This window comes from Piliocolobus tephrosceles, chromosome 14 (assembly GCF_002776525.5).
Source record: "Piliocolobus tephrosceles isolate RC106 chromosome 14, ASM277652v3, whole genome shotgun sequence".
In the NCBI taxonomy this organism is placed as follows: Eukaryota; Metazoa; Chordata; class Mammalia; order Primates; family Cercopithecidae; genus Piliocolobus; species Piliocolobus tephrosceles.
In genome coordinates this window covers 38,919,669-38,938,848 of record NC_045447.1, presented here as the reverse complement: position 1 = coordinate 38,938,848, position 19,180 = coordinate 38,919,669, and the positions used below count along the sequence as shown (strand labels likewise).

At 38.0% G+C, this 19,180-nt stretch overlaps 1 protein-coding gene and 1 pseudogene across 5 annotated transcripts in view; both read left to right on the top strand.

Moving 5' to 3' along the window:
* Window positions 1-19,180, top strand: part of INVS (inversin) — a 234,441-nt gene that overhangs the window by 52,919 nt on the left and 162,342 nt on the right. The gene's annotated exons all lie outside the window — the stretch shown is intronic.
* LOC111536384 lies at window positions 17,045-18,503 on the top strand (annotated as a pseudogene).

Below are 19,180 nucleotides of genomic sequence, written 5' to 3'. Positions count from 1 at the left end.
AATGATAGCTTTTCTTTCCTCTTAGTAGATCTATCTTGTTATATTCTTATATTTAGTGAAGACCTCATAGAATATATTTTAGCTGATCCAAGGGAATCCTTTCATGTCTTTTCTGTACCATAACTATTGCATTCCATTCTTAAAATATTGATTTGATTGGTAATGCAAAAAGGTTTAGCACTCTAGAAAAAAAAATCTTTATATTTCCACTTATAACTTTCAATGACAACAGAGTTTTTATTACACTTCAATTCTCTAAGTATATTGAATAAAGAGTAGAGAATAGTTCTTGGAGTTGGACCTATATTGATTCTAGTCCCTGTTCATTTATTTATTAGCTCTGTGACATCTCTTTAATTCTGAGTTTCCTCATCTGCAAAATGGGAATAATGATGATACCTAAACTACCACATTCCTATGAGAATGAAATGAACTGATGCCCACAAACTTCTTACTTAGTTCAATGCCTGGCACCAAAATAGTGCCCAATGAATATTAACTATTATAATTATCATCTGGTCCATGCTCTGGACTAAATACTGTGGGGAATACAAAGGTAAGCAAAATTAACTCTAATGGAGTAGATGAGCTGTATTTATGCTATAGCTTGAATATCTGTCCCCTCCAAATCTCATGTTGAAATTTGATCCCCAGTGGTTGGAAGAGGGGCCTAATGGGAGGTGCTTGGGTCGTAGGGGCAGATCCCTCATGAAAGGCTTGGTGCCAGAGGTAGTGACTGAATTCTCACTCTATTAGTTCATGTGATCGCTGTTTAGAAGAGCCCGGCACCCTTCCCCACTCTCTCTCTCTCTTGCCCCCTCTCTCGCCCTTTCTCTCGCCTTGTGACATAACTGCTGCTCCTTCACCATCCCCCATAATTAGAAGCTTCCTGAGGTCCTTATTAGAAGCAGATACTGGCACCATGCATTTAGTAGAGCCTACAGAACCATGAGCCAAATAAACCTGCTTTTTAAATAAATTGCCCAGCCTCAGGTATTCCTTTATAAGAACACAAATGGGCTAAGACAATCTACAAAAAAATCAAGTATAAGGTAGAATGCATATGTACTAGAAAAGAATACAAACAAAATGGTATAGAAAGATAGAGGAAGGGGATATTCAATGAGGAGAAGTTTTAGGGAAGGTTTCATGAAGGAGAGATAATTTGAACTAGATATTGAAAAATCAGAATTAATTTTCCAAAACTTGGAGATAAATAGTATATTCTGCAGAGATAACCAAGTAAATGACATACTGACATACAGATAATCAATGGCCCAGAGTGGCTCTTCTAGCTACATCCTTTTATGTTAATAGGTTTTTTACTTTTTTCAGAGAAAATTATATCCAGCATTTTTAATCTTTGGACTAGTAACACCAGATAGACACAAAGCTATTCCTGGAATATTATCATAGATAGGAATTCCATAACCAATTACCTCCTATTTGCTAGAACACACTAATACAAATACATAAAAAGTACAGACTAAACTATAACAGAAGGCAGCTTTCTCTGGTGTTTATAGCACTCCTCTTTTGGTAATATCTTCATCAGTAATATCTTCATCTAGAAAATATCTTCATCACTGAGGATGCCTCCTATTAAAATGTTATATCTGAGTTATAACTATGAAATTGCCCAGTGTCTCTGCTTGAGTAGTTGGAATTAATTTTTTTGCCTCATAACTCTGGAGCCTTCTCAGAAAGTGTAGCTAAGGGTTTATTCATCAAAATCCCCTTCTAATGAATCGAAGCCAATGATTCTGCTGTTGTCAGAACGGATGTGCTAGGAGGATGTCATCACACTTGACCACAATGAAAATGCTACCGTGGATCATCTCCCCAAACTATGTGTCCTCAGTATTGTGGGAGGAACCCACTTCATGATTTCTAACCAGGGTAGCCTCTGGAAGTACAAATGATTGCTGTAAAATTATGAACAGAGCAGCATCAGGCTTTGCTCTGATGTATCTTATGAAGCCTTTGCTACTTCCAAATGAAGACAGTCAAGAGAACCTTGAAACAATGCCCTTCTGGGAGCTCATTCAGCAAGCATATTCTGAGGGCATATTCTGTTCCACTCTCTATAAGCCGAGGGCATCTGTTCCACTGTCTATGCACAGAGCATTCTTGAGGTGAGAAAGACATTCTTCATTGGTTTTAAAGATCTCACCATTTTAGCACAGTCAACCACTGAGGCAGGACTGCTAGATAACTACACAGGTTATGCATTGCACCATTTGTACACCTTTACAACCCTATGAGGTAGTCCTCAGGGTTCAAAAGGGATGCATCTGTATCTTGAATACAGAGTGATATATATAATAACAAGAAATCCTGGATGTCTAATTGACTTTCTTCCCAAACAGCATAGCAGATTACCTTTTTAGTCTCATCATTTATGTGCAGATTATGAAACACACACATTTGTCAGTCAATAGAGTCCTTTCCTGCATTTATACTTTCTCCCCAGAACTCAGTTGTTCTACTTTACATAGATAAGACTGATTTGCAAGTCTGAATTTACAGTTGTGCTCTCTTTCCTAAATTTAGTTCAGTTAGTTATCTCCCTCCATAATTTACATTTAAATATCCCACTGTAACCTAAAACATAGCTTTCTTTGTCAATTTCCCCATTGTTATGAAGAAAAGTATTATTCCTCAGTAATTTGGGCTCAAAATATTACCCTAATCTTTAACTCCTTCTGACTTCCTCAGTCCCAAGACACATCAAATTCTATTGATCAAAATTAGTTGGGCATGGTGGCGGGCACCTGTAATCCCAGCTACTCAGGAGGCTGAGGCAGGAGAATCGCCTGAACCCTTGAGGCAGATTTTGCAGTGAGCTGAGATCATGCCAGTACACTCCAGCCTGGGTGACAGAGTGAGACTCTGTCTCAAAAAAACAAAAAAAGTTCAGTTGATCTTGTTTGTCAATCATCCCACATTTATTCTTTTCTTCCCATTCCCTCTACTACCATTTAGTCTAGGCAGTTGTCTTCTTATGACAAAAATTTCATAAATTGGCTGGGCATGGTGGCTCACGCCTGTGAACCGAGCACTTTGGGAGGCCGAGTTGGGCAGATCACCTGCAATAAGGAGTTTGAGACCAGTCTGGCCAACATGGTGAAACTATCTGTACCCAAAATACAAAAATTAGCTGGGTGTTGTGGCAGGCTCCTGTAGTCCCAGCTACTCGGGAGACTGAGGCAAGAGAATTGGTTAAACTCAGGAGACGGAGGTTGCAGTTAGCCGAGATTGTACCACTGCACTCCATCCCAGCCTGGGTGACAAAGCGAGACTCACATTCCAAAACAAAAAAAAAAACTCATAAATTGAGTGTTGTACTCCAAAAGAATTTGAATATGATCTATTTTAATTTTGTCAGTCTGCCAGAAGTGAGCCTTATAATTCATTCCTTAGGAGAACTCACAAAAAGAAGGAAATTGAGGTTCTAGGAAACTGAGGAAATTTGGGTGTTAGGAAGGTTTTGAAGTTAGTTTACAAAGAACATAATTGGAGCCCCAATGACTAAGACCATAATGCTGTTGAATGGCTGGGTGGATGGATGGATGCATGGGTGGATGGACATCAATTTTCTAGACCTTAGGGCACAAGGTTAGGATTGGTTTGCAGGAGCAAGACAGAAAACTGAATTACATTATCTGATCAGGCTTCGCTTAGGTTGATTTGACTCTTGCTAATCTCACTAATGAGTTAGACTCAAATCTTGCCTTGATTAGAGTCAAGGTAAGCCCCAAAACTGAGGGAAGGAGAGCATAACCTACAGATAGAGAACTTCAACTGGGAAAATTGGAAGGTCACAAGGACCCCAGAAGATAATTAGCAATCCCATTCATTGTTTGTCAACTAAAAAACTTCAAACTAAAACCTCCAGAGTAATAAACAGTTAGACTTCCTGCAAGGAGCATCTCACACAGCAAATAGAGCCTGGAAGAAAAGGCTGTGAACTGACATGAAGCACCATGTAGGCCTCAAAAAGGAGCCGGAAATAATAGACTAAATGGTATAATAATAAGTAATGGGCCGGTAGCACAATCAACTAGAGTTCAGAAATGCAGTCTATGCTTTAACTGATTTCCTTTCCTGAAATATTTCATATTTGCTTGGGTGGCTCTATAGTCATTTGGGTCCATCATGGAAATTTATATAATTAATGCACATTTTCTGTTAATACAAATAATATAAAAGTGGCTTAGATGACAAGCGCATCTGTTATTTTACACATCAAGCAGTCTTACGTAACAAGAGGTAATATCCAGGGTTGGTTAACTCAGTGGCTCAATGATGTTAGCAAGGACCTGGGTTTTTATATCTTTATTCTCTGCTATAATCAGGATGTTGGCTTGTACTTTAGACTAGCTTTCCTTGGAGTTAATTTCAAGGTGGCTGCCTAAATTTCAGGCATTGCATGTAGACCACAATATCTAGAAGCAGAAAAATTGAATGCCCATATCTTATTTACCTTTTGAACATGGAAAATCTTCTCAAGAGCCCTGTGGCAGATGCTGTTTCCATTCCTTTGATTCCCAGGCCTAATCCCATCCCTTGGCAAGGAAAATGAAAACTTCCCAATTGCTATGTCATTCAGAGTCACCTTGGTGGGCGCCAGTAATCCCAGCTATTCAGGAGGCTGAGGCAGAGAATTGCTTGAACCTGGGAGGTGGAGGTTGCAGTGAGCCAAGATCATGCCACTGCACTCCAGCCTGGATGACAGAGCGAGACGCCGTCTCAAACAAAACAAAACAAAACAGAAAAACAAAGTCACCTTCTGAGTTTGGCAAGGACCCAGTCTTCTCTGAAGTACGTATTTACTTAAAAGGAGAACAACCAAAATCAGGGTTCTGTTGGTCTAGAAGCCTAGAAGAGGTTGGGCATATATATATTAGCCAGGCAATCCATGGTGTCAGCTACAATTTCTATTGGACACTTACAGAACCTTGTGAACCTAACTACTTTCAAAAGCAATGGCCATAGGCTGTAGGTCACCTTCATGTAATTCCATCTAGTGGCATTGCCCTTTAGCTCTAGGCTACAAGAAAACCAACTCTACATACTCTTCTTGCCACTGGGATGACCCTAACCTTTACCCTACCTTGATGTCCTTTTTTTTTTTTTTTTTTTTTTTTTCTTAGCAAATGTGGATATTTCCTCCCAAATGCTCCCAAATGAGGAAACGGTCAAATCACTTAGCTGTTTCGGTAACAAACACAGGCACCACTTCACATATTGTTACCCCACAAACTTAATTGAGAAGTGTAGTGATGAAAAGCAATGATCTAGTCTCTGAATTCAGAATTTAAAAAGCAATGATCCGAAAATTGAAAGAATTCATTTAATAACAGGTATTTAGCACCTACTAATCATGAGGTACTGCTCTGTATATGTGGGATATAGCAGTGAACAACAAAACAAAAATCCCTGACTTCAAGGATCTTGCATTTTGTTGGTGGGAAACAAACCAATAAACAAGTGAATACATTTTTGAAGTATATATAGTGTCATGTCAGATAGGGATACATGCTATGGGAAAAAAAATAAGACAGGTGAGGGTGATAGGGAGTGTAGGGGTTTGCAAATATAAATAGGGTGATCAGGGTAGACCACACTTAAGAAAGTAATAATCAAGCAAATACTTAAAGATTATGAAGGAACAAACCTTTCTGGGAGAGAATATGCCAAGTGCAAGGTCCAGAAATGGGCATATGCTTTGTATTTACAAGAAACATTTAGCAAGGAGGCCACTGTGGCTCTAGTCGAGTAAGGACGAGTTCAGAGATCACAGAAGGCCTGTATGCTATTTAATGATTTTACTTTTACATTGCACAAGAGGGTAAGGTTATTGAAGTGTTTGGGCACAGAAAATATGATCTAGCTTATATTTTGAAAGGTTCATTCTAACTGCTGTGTTGAGGATAGACTGTCAAAGGATGAAAGCAGAAGAGAGACTAATTAGGAAGCTGAGAGTTGATGTTGGCTTGGACCAGAGTGGTAGTGGCAGAGGTGGTAAGGAGTCCAATTTTATTTTTTTTAATGTATTTATTTTAATTGACAAAAATTGTATATATTTATGGTGTACAACATGATGTTCTGAAATATGTATACATTGTGAATTGGCTAAATTCATTATGAGGTAGTATATAATTAACATCTTTACTACCTCATATTTACACATGGTATCAACACTGAAAATCTACTCTGTTAGCAATTTTCAATCATATAATACATTATTATTAACTATAGTCACCGTGTTGTAGCCAATATTAAATATATCTTGAATTTTCTGCAAATTACAGATGGAAAAGGAAGAGTCAATGACTTTGACACTAAGTTTTTTTTTAAGCTTCATTTTTTAAAATGTTTTCTTAAGGAGAACTTCAAACATATTCAAAAATAGAATACTAAAATGACCCTCTGTGTATCATCACTCAGCTTCAGTAATTACCAGGTCATGCTAATCTTATTTCTTGTATTCCTTCATTAACTTCTCCCCTTCCCATGTTGAAGCAAATCTCAGATATTGCAGTGATATCATTATATCAATATGTATTTCTTTTTTTTATTATACTTTAAGTTCTAGGTATATCAATATGTATTTCTAAGAGGAAATGACCTTTTAAGATAGAATCATGATAATACTTTTCAAAAAATGTAGCAGGAATCACTTAATATCATAGTATCATAAAATGGCCCCTTGATGTTCAAATTTCCATTGTCTCATAAATGTCATAAATGTTTTTGTTTATTTACACATGTTTGAAATGGATTCCAAATAAGGGCTATATATTGTGATTGGCTGATATGTCAAGTCTTTTTTAATCTATAGATTCACTCTCCATCTCTCTCTGTTTCTTTTGGCTTTTTTTGTTTGTTTGTTTATAATTTTTTGGCTATTGTGGCTTAACCCCTGCCCTAACTTGATGTCTTAGTCTAGACTGATTATCTCAGTAAGATGATTCTCCCTTCAGGTGTGATAAACCTATTCCTCAGACCTATGTATTTCCTGTAAGTTAGCTGTTGGATCTAAAGACTTGATCTGATTATTGTTTAATTTTTTTTTCTTTTTTTAAATTTCTCATTTTTATGGGTATTTAGTAGGTATATGTATTTATGGGGTACATGTAATGTTTCGATACAGGCATGCAATGTGTCATAGTCATATCAGGGTAAGTGAGTATTCATCACCTCAAGCATTTATCATGTCTTTTTTGTTAGAATTACAGTTCAATTTTTGGCAAACTGTTTTATTATTATGGTACATTCATTCTTAGGAGGGACATAATGTTTCATTGTGTCTATTTTTATGATTGTAACACTTAGTGATGCTCAGTGCCTAGAGCCCATTGTTCATTAGGAGTTGCAAAATGATGTTATTCTAATTCTACCATCTATCCTACCGTTATTAGCTGGAATAATTCATTAAAGAGAAACTTCCCCTTGTCTACTATTAGATTACTGAATGGTACAGTTCATATAGGAAAGGAAGGATGAATGCTTGATTCTCCCTCTTTATTTACCAATTTTCAAAATAATGAATTGGTTTCCTGGCATCCTCCTAGAATAATCAATTAATTTTTTCATTTTTAGCATCATTATGAACAAGGCCTAGAATTTTTTAATATAATTTAACCTATTTGCTATATCAATCCATTGAAGTTATTATCCTTAATTAGTATTCAAATTACTCCATTTTTGTCCTGTGGGAGGCCCTTCAAGTAGACTTCTGGATCCATTTGACATAAGCCCAGTATTTGATAGCTCACTTGCTATCTGCTATATCCAAATATTCCAGATTCATTTCTATATTTTCTGCTTCAGACCTGGAATCAGCTGTTTCTCCAATAGCTTTACTTTTAGTGGGAAAAAGTATTTGGAGAACACGATCTAGGATCTAGGGTGCTCACTACTACCAGGTTGGTGATTGTTTTTAGGCTTTTATAGTGGACAGAGCTTGGGGATTTTTTAAGCAATAAAAATATTATTTCATCACCTCCTATTCTAATTCTGGGCTAAAAGGAAACTTAACCTCTTCTTATATCTCTACTCCTTTTGCTCACCCAGTCAAGAATGATAGAATATCACATTATCTAGATGAAAAACCTGAGACTCAAGAGCTTGAGTAATTTGTCATTAAGTGGCAGAACCAGGCTTCAAACACATATCTGTTTGACTCCAAAGTCTGTTCTTAAAGTCAAAGTCATCTTTAGAAAATTTGTGTTTAACCAGAGCTCCTTTGGGAAACCTAGGCAGGATGATGGGTTGAGCCCAGGAGTTCAAGACCAGCCCTGGCAACACAGCAAGATCCCATCTCCACAAACAACAACAAAAACAAAACAAAACGAAAACTAGCCAGGCATGGTGGCACATGCCTGTAGTCCCAGCTACTCAGGAAGCTGAGGTGGAAGGATCACTTGAGCCTGGGCGGTCACGGCTGCTGGGAGCCATGCTCGCACCACTGTACTCCAGCCTGGGCAACAGAGTGAGACCCTGCCTAAGAAAAAAGAAGCCACAGATCCCTTGCTGCAAGGCATAGCATTTTAAACAGAACTGCCAGGTAGAGAATTCAACTAACACACATTAAGCACCTATTAATATTTTTATACAAAGTCCTTTTCACCTGTATGATACTGGTGTCTATAAACAAATTTGATTTGTTGATTTATCAACAAATCTATATTTATCCAGAATGCAACCACTTTTCTCAACATTCCCTCTACCACCACTTTGGTCCTGGCCACCATCACGTTGGCTTAGATTATTGTAGTAATCTTGCTTGGATAATTATTATAGTGTCCTAACTGGTCTCCTGGTTTCTGCTCTTGCCCCCTGCAGTCTGTGCCCAACATATCAACCAGAATTATCCTTTAAAACTTAAATCAAAGCATGTCACTCCTCTGCTCCAGATCCTTTAAAGGATTTTACAGTCGAGCACAGTGGCTTACACCAGCACTTTGGGAAACCAAGGCAGTCAGATCACTTGAGGTTAGGAGTTCAAAACCAACCTGGCCAACATGGCAAAACCCCATCTCTGCTAAAAATACAAAACTTAGCCGGGCATGGTGTTGCGTGCCTGTAGTCCCAGCTATGCTGGAGGCCGGGATACAAGAATCATTTGAACCCAGGAGTTGGAGTTTGCAGTGAGCCAAGATCACACCACTGCACTCCAGCCTGGGTGGCAGAGGGAGACTCTGTCTCAAAAAAAAAAAAAAGATTTTCCATCTCAGAGTAAAAGACTAAGTATTTCCTGTGACCTATCAAGCCTTTTATTTCATGTTCTGAATTCTGTTGTTTGTATGACCTTATTTCTAATCTTCCCCATATTTCCTCTACGTACACCACTCTGACCTCAGTGCTGTTCCTCTAGTAGGTGAGTCAAGCTCTCATCACAGGTTTTTGCATTTGTTCTTCCCTCTCCTAGGAATGCTGTTCCAGTAGGAATCTCTGTGTTGAACTCCCTTGCTTTCATCAGTTTCTTATTCAAAAGTCACTGTCTCAGTGAACCCTTTTCTGGCAATCCTGTCTAATACCTGCCTCACCTCACACATTGTATTCTCCCTACTCTGCTTTATGTCTTTTCTTAGCACTTAACACTATCTAAAATACAATATATTTTACTTATTTATCTTGCTTTTTGTTTTTTGCCCCACTAGAATATAAACTCCATGAAGTTAGGGATTTATTTTTGGTCTGTCTATTCACTAGTTTATCCCCATTGCCTAGGACAAGTAGTTGGTGCTCAAAAAATACTTATTGAATGAATGAGTGTACTTCTAAAGTTATAGCTTTATTAATTCTCCCAAGTGATCCAGGATTTCTTACATGAGGCATATATTGTGGGCAAAAACATATTATGAGATTCCAGTTGTCTAATATTAGAATATTTTTAAAGGAAGAATAATCCTGTTTTGCTATCTTTCTTTTTCTCATACAATCCTTCTTCCCCACCCCAGCGACTCCTGCTTGTACTTCATAGAATACTTCCTCTATTGGGACGAGATATTTCTTTCTCTTTTCTTTATTTTTTTTTTTTCTTCTGGCTAAATAGCCACAGACTGTCCATTTGGGCTGACTCTCGCTGGAAAGCGAGTCAGTGCAGCCTAGTGGAGAGCAGAGGCCGGAGCATTTGCATCTCCAGAATGTTTGTATTGACAAATGGCAGTCAGTTATTGACATTTTTGTCCCTTGGTGATACTTCAATTGGCTTATCTTTGCTGGTCAAATGCCTTAATTGTTCTGGCCTTTAATTCAGTCAAAGTTGGAGCTAGAGCAGAGGGGAAAGAGAAGGAGCCAGACTAACAGAACATCAAGCTTGAGCTTGGAGGCTGCTGGCAACGATCAGCCTGTCATAATGTTATGATTTGTTCATTTTTATACCATTTATTAGCCTTTACTTGTTGTGCCATTTGGCCTCCAGGGCAGATAAAGTGCTGTCTAATTTGGTAGGTTTGCTTCTGTCAGAGCAGCCTCGACAGGGAAGGTGTTAGCTGCAGTGACAAATAATCAATAGCTGTCGTTGTCATGAGGAACATGAGCAGTTGGGCCTTTCATCTGGAGGATTAGAGGTCTAATTGGATTGAGAATAGGGAGGGTGGGCTGTTGGGTAACCCTGTCAGCCTTGTGAAGCTGTCAAATGTCGGCCTTATTCATGGTGAAGGGAATAAGGAACTTTGTGCTTTCAGAATTGAGGAGAAAGGCATGTGAAAGCCCTTTATACAAAGGAATAGATCCTGAAGTTGATTCAGCTAACATATGCTCCCTTTTAAACTAAATTAAATATCCCTTTAGATGATAAATCTATGGAACTTTAAATAATATTTTTAAGATTGGATGTGCAATACACACACATATTCACACGTACGCTATACAAATCCAGGTTGGTTCTTTTGTCTTTGGTGATGCCAGAAGATAAACCACTTGAATGAAGCTGAAAAATGAAACTTGATGAGAGAAATTGCATAAGTTGTCATCTCATTGTCAGAATTAACAAGTGAAACAAGTGATAAGCATTTTTAATACTATTAATAGAAAAAATAAATGAGACATTAAATTAAAAGGATAGATGAGTTAATAATAAAGTATGGATATGTGACAGTTATTTTTCTCCCCTGCTCATTTAGAAGTGTGGTTTCTTATAAAACAAAATCTTTCATTTATTCCAACCTAAGCTAATCCAAAAAATGAAGAATTATGCATTGGCTAAATTGCTTCTTCAACGGAATGCCTAATTTTTTCTTCCTTAGCAAGTGACAGGATTGCATTTAAGTGACACCAATGGTATCATATCCAGTTCAGTCCCAAAATGTTTTTTGTATATCCCTATGTATTTATGCTGTACTCCTTTATATTTATGCTATAATGCCATCATTTGGAGTATGAATGGAGAAGATATTTGAGAAAAATGAGTTAGCTTGTTCTCTAATCTATAGAGCTCTTAATACTACGTCTATAAGACCAAGTAAGTGACTTTAAATTCCACTAAATTTCATAGAAATTGAACAAATTTAATAATGATAAATATTAAACACAATTTTATAAAAAAAGTTTATAAACTTGTTTATGAATCCATTCTCTATGTACAAATTAAATTCAGTGCATTGCTGCTGTCCAGAAGCATGCATAATTTTTTTAAAATGTTTGTATAATATGGTAGGTACTAAGAGCATTTGTAAGCATCATCTCTACAGTATATCTTTATGAAAGCCTTGAATAAAGGTGGGTTGACAGTAATGCCAAGAGTGTGTGAATAGGTATTTCTCACTTACAGATTATATACTTAGTCCATCTCTATAACCCCATGGTCCCTTTTCTATAGTCATTCAAAGCCCAGCTAACCACTTTGAAATAATTTCAAAAAATACTCCAAAAGAACTAAATGCATATACAAAAGACACTAGATGGATGAACCTGGTTATCTCCTTGGGCCCTTCAAATCCTGAGGTCCATACTATTTATTACCATTACAAATATTTCATTAAGTTCTTCCTATATCAGTGCTGGCTTGAAAATTCTATGATTTTACCCACTTGTGTAATCCACAGTGAAGATCAGCAAAATTCTCAATACTACTAAGAATTTAGAATTATGGTTATCTAAAGTACTTGCTTTGCTTGATCTAAGCTACAAGTATTTAAAATGTCAAACAATTATTCGTGATTACAGAAATCTTTCAGATTTCATGCAGTTCTTCTAGAGCTGTAGCTATGGAAGTATAATTGTGAGTACATTTATAATTAAGCAGAATTACTCATAGGAAATGGTAAGGTCAGCCAAACACAGTGGCTCACATCTGTAATCCCAGCACTCTGGGAGACCAAGGCCGGAGGATCACTTGAGCCCAGGAGTTTGAGACTAGCCTGAGCAACATAGTGAGACCCTGTCTGTATAAATAAATAAATAAAATTTAATTAACAGTCATGGTAGCTCACAGCTGTGGTCCCAGCTACATGGGAAGCTGAGAGGAAGGATTGCTTAAGCCCAGGAGGTCGAGGCTGCAGTAAGCTGTCATCACACCACTGCCCTCCAGCTTGGGTGACAGAGCAAGACTCTGTCTCAAAAAATAAAAATAAAAAAGGAAATGGTAAGATCAGATTTGATATCCTTGCAAAAGAAGTTCAAAGTTTAAATAGGTTTAAATAGTTTTGTGTTTGGGGTTTTGATCAGAATACGCTTTCTATGACCTATAAACAAAATTGTTGCTCTTGAGGTTAGATTAGAATATTTCATTGCTTTGTAACTCCTTATAATCCTTATTAATCACTCAACAAATATTTGTGCAAAAGCCACTGTGCTAAGTTATGGAAACACAACCATGACAGGGACTATCCTGCCCTCAAAGAAGTTCATAGTTTAATGGGGACAACAGACAAGCTAAATTGGTAATTAAAATATAATATTTCTGTATTAAATGCTAGAAAAGGATTAAGCTTAGGTATATCATGGGAAAAATGTAAGAGGGGCATTTAAGCCATCCTGGGGTGTTGTAGTCAAGAATGGCTTCCTTCAATAGATAGCAACTATGCTAAGTGGAGAGGAGAAAAGAGATGGGAAGCCCATTCTCTCCATTCTCTTGGAATATTCTCAAGGAGGGAAAGAATATGTACAGTCACGTGCCACATAATGACATTTTGTTTAATTTCAGACCACATATACAATGGTGGTCCCATGAGCCATCACACCCAGCCTATTTTTTATCTTTCATAGCATATTTTTACTGTACTTTTTCTATATTTAGATATGTTTAGATTCATGAATACTTACCATTATGTTATATTTACCTAGAGTATTCAATACAGTAATATACTGTACAGGTTTGTAGTCTAGGAGCAACAGGTTATACCATATAGCCTAGGTGTGTAATAAGTTGTAACATCTGGGTTTGTGTATACTATGATGTTCACACAATGACAAAATCACCTAATAACACATTTTGCAGAACATATTCCCACTGTTATGCAACATGTAACTATAGCTCAATATGTATGGATTATTGACTATGAGGTAGAAAATATGGAGAGATGATATTGGACAAGTAAAGTGTGATCAGACCATGAAGTGTCTGTCCTACATGGAGGACAATAAATAAATTGAAGAGTTAGATTTAAAACTTGAATATTGATTAATCGGACTAAATGAAAGAGATTTGCAACTAACTCACCACTGCCCTTATGATGACCAAATTCATACACCTTTACTACTTCCTCATACCTCTTGACAAAATTGGTACATTTTACCTTCTTTATAACTTTCTCCATGCATCTCTTTCTTTTCTCTAATGTATATCAGGTATAACATTAGCAAAAGCATTGGGCTGATAAAAATCAGAAGACCTAGATTCATGCTTTAGGCTCTGCTTCTTTCTAACAGAGTGATTTTAGGCAAGTATTAAGTTTAAACACTCCAGACTTCTGTTTCCTATTTTTTAAATTTGTGGCAATACTTAGGTTCTTACAGGAGTTATCTAAATTAATAGATTTGAAAGGACTCTAAAACTTTTGATTATGTTAAAGAACACATAGTCTAAAGAGTCCTGACTTAGATCACAAAATGATAAGGCCCTTGAGCATGTAAAAAAATATATATATATATATTAAAACAGATTGAAGTTAAAATTAAGAAATGTCAACCAAAACACTTAGGTAACAATTCTAGGAATAACGTTGGACCCTTACTTATGAATCTTAACCCTTTTTATCCCATAATTATTCATGAACAAATTTACCCCTATTATTCTCTGAGTTTCTAGAATACAGAATCCTATCAAATTTATCTTTGTATCTTCCTACAATGCCTTGCACAAAATAGGTGCTAAATAAATATCTTCAAGGAATGAAACAATGAATTCTTGTAGTGTCAGAATTTGTTCTGGATACAGTTTAATATCTAACAGCCTTGGATCATTTTGTTTTCTATTTTTCAGTTTTGCGGAGATGTTTAAAAAGACCACTACTTCTCTAAAATCGTTTATTGTTCCAATTTTGGAATCTATTAATGAGATATAGCATTTAACTCAGTGAGAAAAGACAGAAGCTTGGTACTGGTCTCATCTACTTGGACAAGGAAAGCTCTAAGAGAAGCTGGTTACAGCAGGAGGGGACATTGAGCTGCATAAATATTACAGTTTATCTGTAATCAAGGGCAGCTATTGTTAGCACAAGATTTAAAAACAAGTAGATAGTCAAATAATACTTGTGAATCCACTACAGGTAGGCAGTGGGCAACTTGAAATTCTGTCCAAGAGTAGGAGGGTTCCAATCACCAGCCAGAATAGAGCTTAAGATAGAGTGGCTATTCTACCCAGTGAGTCAAATTATTAGTTCAATAGAGTGAATTGGCTGCTTGGGGGAAAATATGAAAGCCCAGTGATGATCACTAGATTTGAAATAACTAGATACCAAGTCCCAGGTTATAATAGTTGAATGAGTGGCTCAAGATATATGCTTTCTTAGTGGTCAGTGCAGGGCTACCATTGTCTTAGATTAACTTAGAAGGATAAGGATGATTGAGATGGCCTAAGTACTTCTCACATCATTGAGATTGATAGAGCAGTACTCAACCATCTGGAAAGCCTTTTGAAGTAGCAATGGCTTTTGAAAATGGTGTAGTAGCTCCTATTGGATCAGCCCTCCAGTGGCTAACATTTATAAATTCTGAACAAAATATAAAAGCAACTATCTGGAGGAATTGAAGAGTGACCAAGGAGGCAGAAATTATAGTGTAATCAGCCCTTGGAAGACTGTAAGAAGAGAATAACACTGGGTTAGTTTCCACTTGCCTACTCAGTTGTTCAAAGAGGATGAAGACTAAAAAGAAATCTGCATTCTTACTTTTTGAAGAATCAAAGGACAGCATTTGGGGCAATGGCTGTAAGTCAGAAGAGATGTTTCAGGCTGGGCACAGTAGCTCACACCTGTAATCCCAGCATTTTCGGAGGCCAAGGCAGGTGAACCAGTTGAGGTACGGAGTTCGAGACTGGCTTGGCCAACATGGTGAAACCCCGTCTCTACTAAAAATACAAAAAATTACCTGGGCGTGGTGGTGCATGCCTGTAGTCCCAGCTACTCAGGAGGCTGAGACAGGAGAATCACTTGAACCCAGGAGGCAGATGTTGCAGTGAGCCAAGATCGTGCCATTGCACTCCAGCCCGGGTGACAGAGTGAGACTTCATCTCAAAAAAAAAAAAAAAAAAAAAAAAAAAGAAAAGAAAAAAGAAAAAAAGAGAAAAGGAAGAGATGTTCCAGAACAGAGAAAATCATATAAGGGAAGACCTAACCTCTACATATAAACTGCCAAAATCTCTGACTAACCCCTAACCTAAACATAGATGGGGAAAACTTCAGGCAACCAAGCTAAGGCTAAAATAGTTCATCAGCGATTTAGCTGCTGCCTGCCTATGCAGGAAAAACATAATTTGGAGTTTGGGTTCAGCCAAGATATCTGCCTGCTAAAACAAAAATTGAATAGTCTTCAGCATAACATAACAGAATCCAGAATCTCTGCAACACATCATTTTCAATGTCTAAGATATTCTCAAATATTGCTAGACATGAGGACAGACAGTAAACTGTGTTCCATACTCAAGAGAAAAAGTAACGATGGAGACCAACCATCATTGTTGTTCCAGATTTTAATGAGCAGACAAGGAATTTAAAGCAAGTCTTTTAACTCTGCTTAATGATGCAAAGAAAAATATGTTCATAATGAAGAAACAGATAGGATGTCCTGCAGAAAAATAGAAACTCTGTAAAAGCAACTAAATGGAAATTCTAGAACTGAAAAATACAATATCTAAAGATTCACTAGAAGGGCTTATCAGCAGATTGGAGATAAAGAATAGTCAGTGAACTTGAAGATAGATCAATAAAAATTAAGCAATCTTAAAAAAAAAAAAAGAAGCGAATATACTAAGAAAAAAATGAGTCTTACTGATTTGTAGGACCATATTGAAAGACCAAACTGTTTGTAATTACAAAGATAGGAGAGAGAGAATGGGGCAGAAAAATAATTAAGAAAATGATGGCCAAAAAGTGCCCAAACTTGGTGAGAGACATACGTTTAAATATTCAAGAAATGTAATGAACTCCAATAAGATAAATACAAAGAAAATCTTGGCCTAGCGTGGTGGCTTATGCCTGTAATCCTGCACTTTGGGAGGCCACGGCAGGCAGACCACCTGATGTCTGGAGTTGGAGATCAGCCTGGCTAATATGGTGAAACCCTGTCTCTACTAAAAATACAAAAGTAACTGGGCGTGGTGGTGTGCACCTGTAATCCCAGCTACGCAGCAGGCTCAGGCAGGAGAATTGCTTGAACCCAGGAGGCAGAGGTTGCAGTGAGCCAGAATCACGCCACTGCACTCTGGCCTGGGTGACAGAGTGAGACGCTATCTTCAAAAAAAAAAGAAAATCTCGCCTGAAAATACTATAATCAAATTGCTGAAAACCAAAGATGAAGAGAAACTCTTAAAAGCAGCCAAAGGGCTGAACTGAGCTGGTTGCCTTCTGTTACTGTTGGGGAACTCACTTCATCCCAACTTCTTCATACTTTCACTTCTGGAGGTCATATTCCTCTGACATCTTCCAGAAAAAAAGTCTTAAAGGATTAGCCTTTTTTACAGTCCAGCTCTTAAGTTTTTTCCTCCCCTTTTTCAATAATAACATGAGTGTGCATCCAGCTTGTCCCCAAAGCCTGCCTTGCTCTGAAGCATCCAACTGTAAAGACTCTTCACCAATGTCTGTGATTTGTGGGCCTGAAACAAACTATCCATCCTTGCATATATCTTCTGCTGAGATGCCTCACACAGAGTCTGGACAGCCCTAATTCTTTCACCAGTCCCAAAGGCAGATAACTCACTTCTGCAGAGAAGAGCACTGCAAAAAAGGAAGACAAAGTCCTGGTCAAGAAACAGACGACCAGAGCTGTGTTCTCTTCCACCCAGCTATGTGTACTCAGTGATAGATTTCAGAGACAGAAATACCTCAGTCTCCAGCAGATGCAAGAACTTTACAGCATCCTGAATCTTAGCTACAAACAGGTTAAGACTTGGTTCCAGAACCAGAGAATAAAATATAAGAGGTGGCAGAAAAACAACTGCCCAAAGAGTGGTATGACTCCAAAGGCCTGAGCACCTACCTACCCCAGCCTCTATTCTTCCTGCCCCCAAGGATGCTTGGCGAGCATGTCTGGGAACCTTTCAATGTGGAGCAACTAAACCTGGAGTAATTCAGCCTGGAGCACCAGACCTGGAACAGCCAGTCCTAGAGCAGCCATTCCTGGAACACTCAGACCTGGTGCACCCAATCCTGGAACATTCAGGCCTGAAACAATCCCTTCTATAGCTGTGGAGAGGAATCTCTGCAAGTCCTGCATGCAGTTCCAGCAAAATTCTTCTCTCAGTGACTTGGGGGCTGCCTTGGAAACTGCTGAGGAAAGCTACAGTTGAATACAGGAGACCACTAGGTATTTTAGTACTCCACAAACCATGGATTTATTCCTAACCTATTCCAAGAACATGCAGCCTGAAGATATGTAAAGATGAGTGAAATTGATATTACTCAATTTCAGTCTGGGCATTGGCTGAATCATTCCTCTCCCCTCCTGCCTCCCTCATAGGATTTTTCTTGTTTGGAAACCACATGTTCTGCCTTCATATCTTTGTTTCCTTTGTGCCTATCAAGTCGATGTTGTGGAGGGTGGGGTATGATTGGAGCCAAATCAGAGAGGTTTCTTTTTTTCCTATGGGATCTTTCTGGAGAAAAAAGGTTTTAATAACCTTGACTGCTAAGGACAACATGATAGAAGCTGTCTCTGGCTATAGATAAGTATATATAATACTAGTTGGAATATCTTTAGGATTTAGAACCTAGCCTCAAGAATAGGAAGTAAAAGTACAAATTGGTGTGGTGAAGGTATATTCCTATTTTCTGTGATTGGGAGGCTTTACTTATTTTTATATTTATTTATTTAATTAATTAATTTATTTAGAGACCGAGTCTCACACTGCTGCCTGGGCTAGAGTGCAGTGGCATAATCTTGGCTCACTGCAACCTCCGCCTCCCAGCTTGACGTGATTCTCTTGCCTCAGCCTCCCAAGTAGCTGGGATTACAGGCGCACACCACCACACCCAGCTATTTTGTTGTATTTTCAGTAGAGACTGGGTTTCACTATGTTGGCCAGACTGGTCTTGAACTCCTCACCTTGAGATCCACCTGCCTCCGCCTCCCAAAGTGCTTGGATTACAGGCCTGAGCCACCATGCCTGGACTTACTTATTGTTAAAAACCCAATTATTTTTTTTTTTTTTTTTTTTTTTATTATACTTTAAGTTCTAGGGTACATGTGCATAACGTGCAGGTTACATATGTATACATGTGCCATGTTGGTGTGCTGCACCCATCAACTCGTCAGCACCCATCAATTCATCATTTATATCAGGTATAACTCCCCAATGCAATCCCTCCCCCCTCCCCCCTCCCCATGATAGGCCCCAGTGTGTGATGTTCCCCTTCCCGAGTCCAAGTGAGCTCATTGTTCAGTTCCCACCTATGAGTGAGAACATGCGGTGTTTGGTTTTCTCTTCTTGTGATAGTTTGCTAAGAATGATGGTTTCCAGCTGCATCCATGTCCCTACAAAGGACGCAAACTCATCCTTTTTTATGGCTGC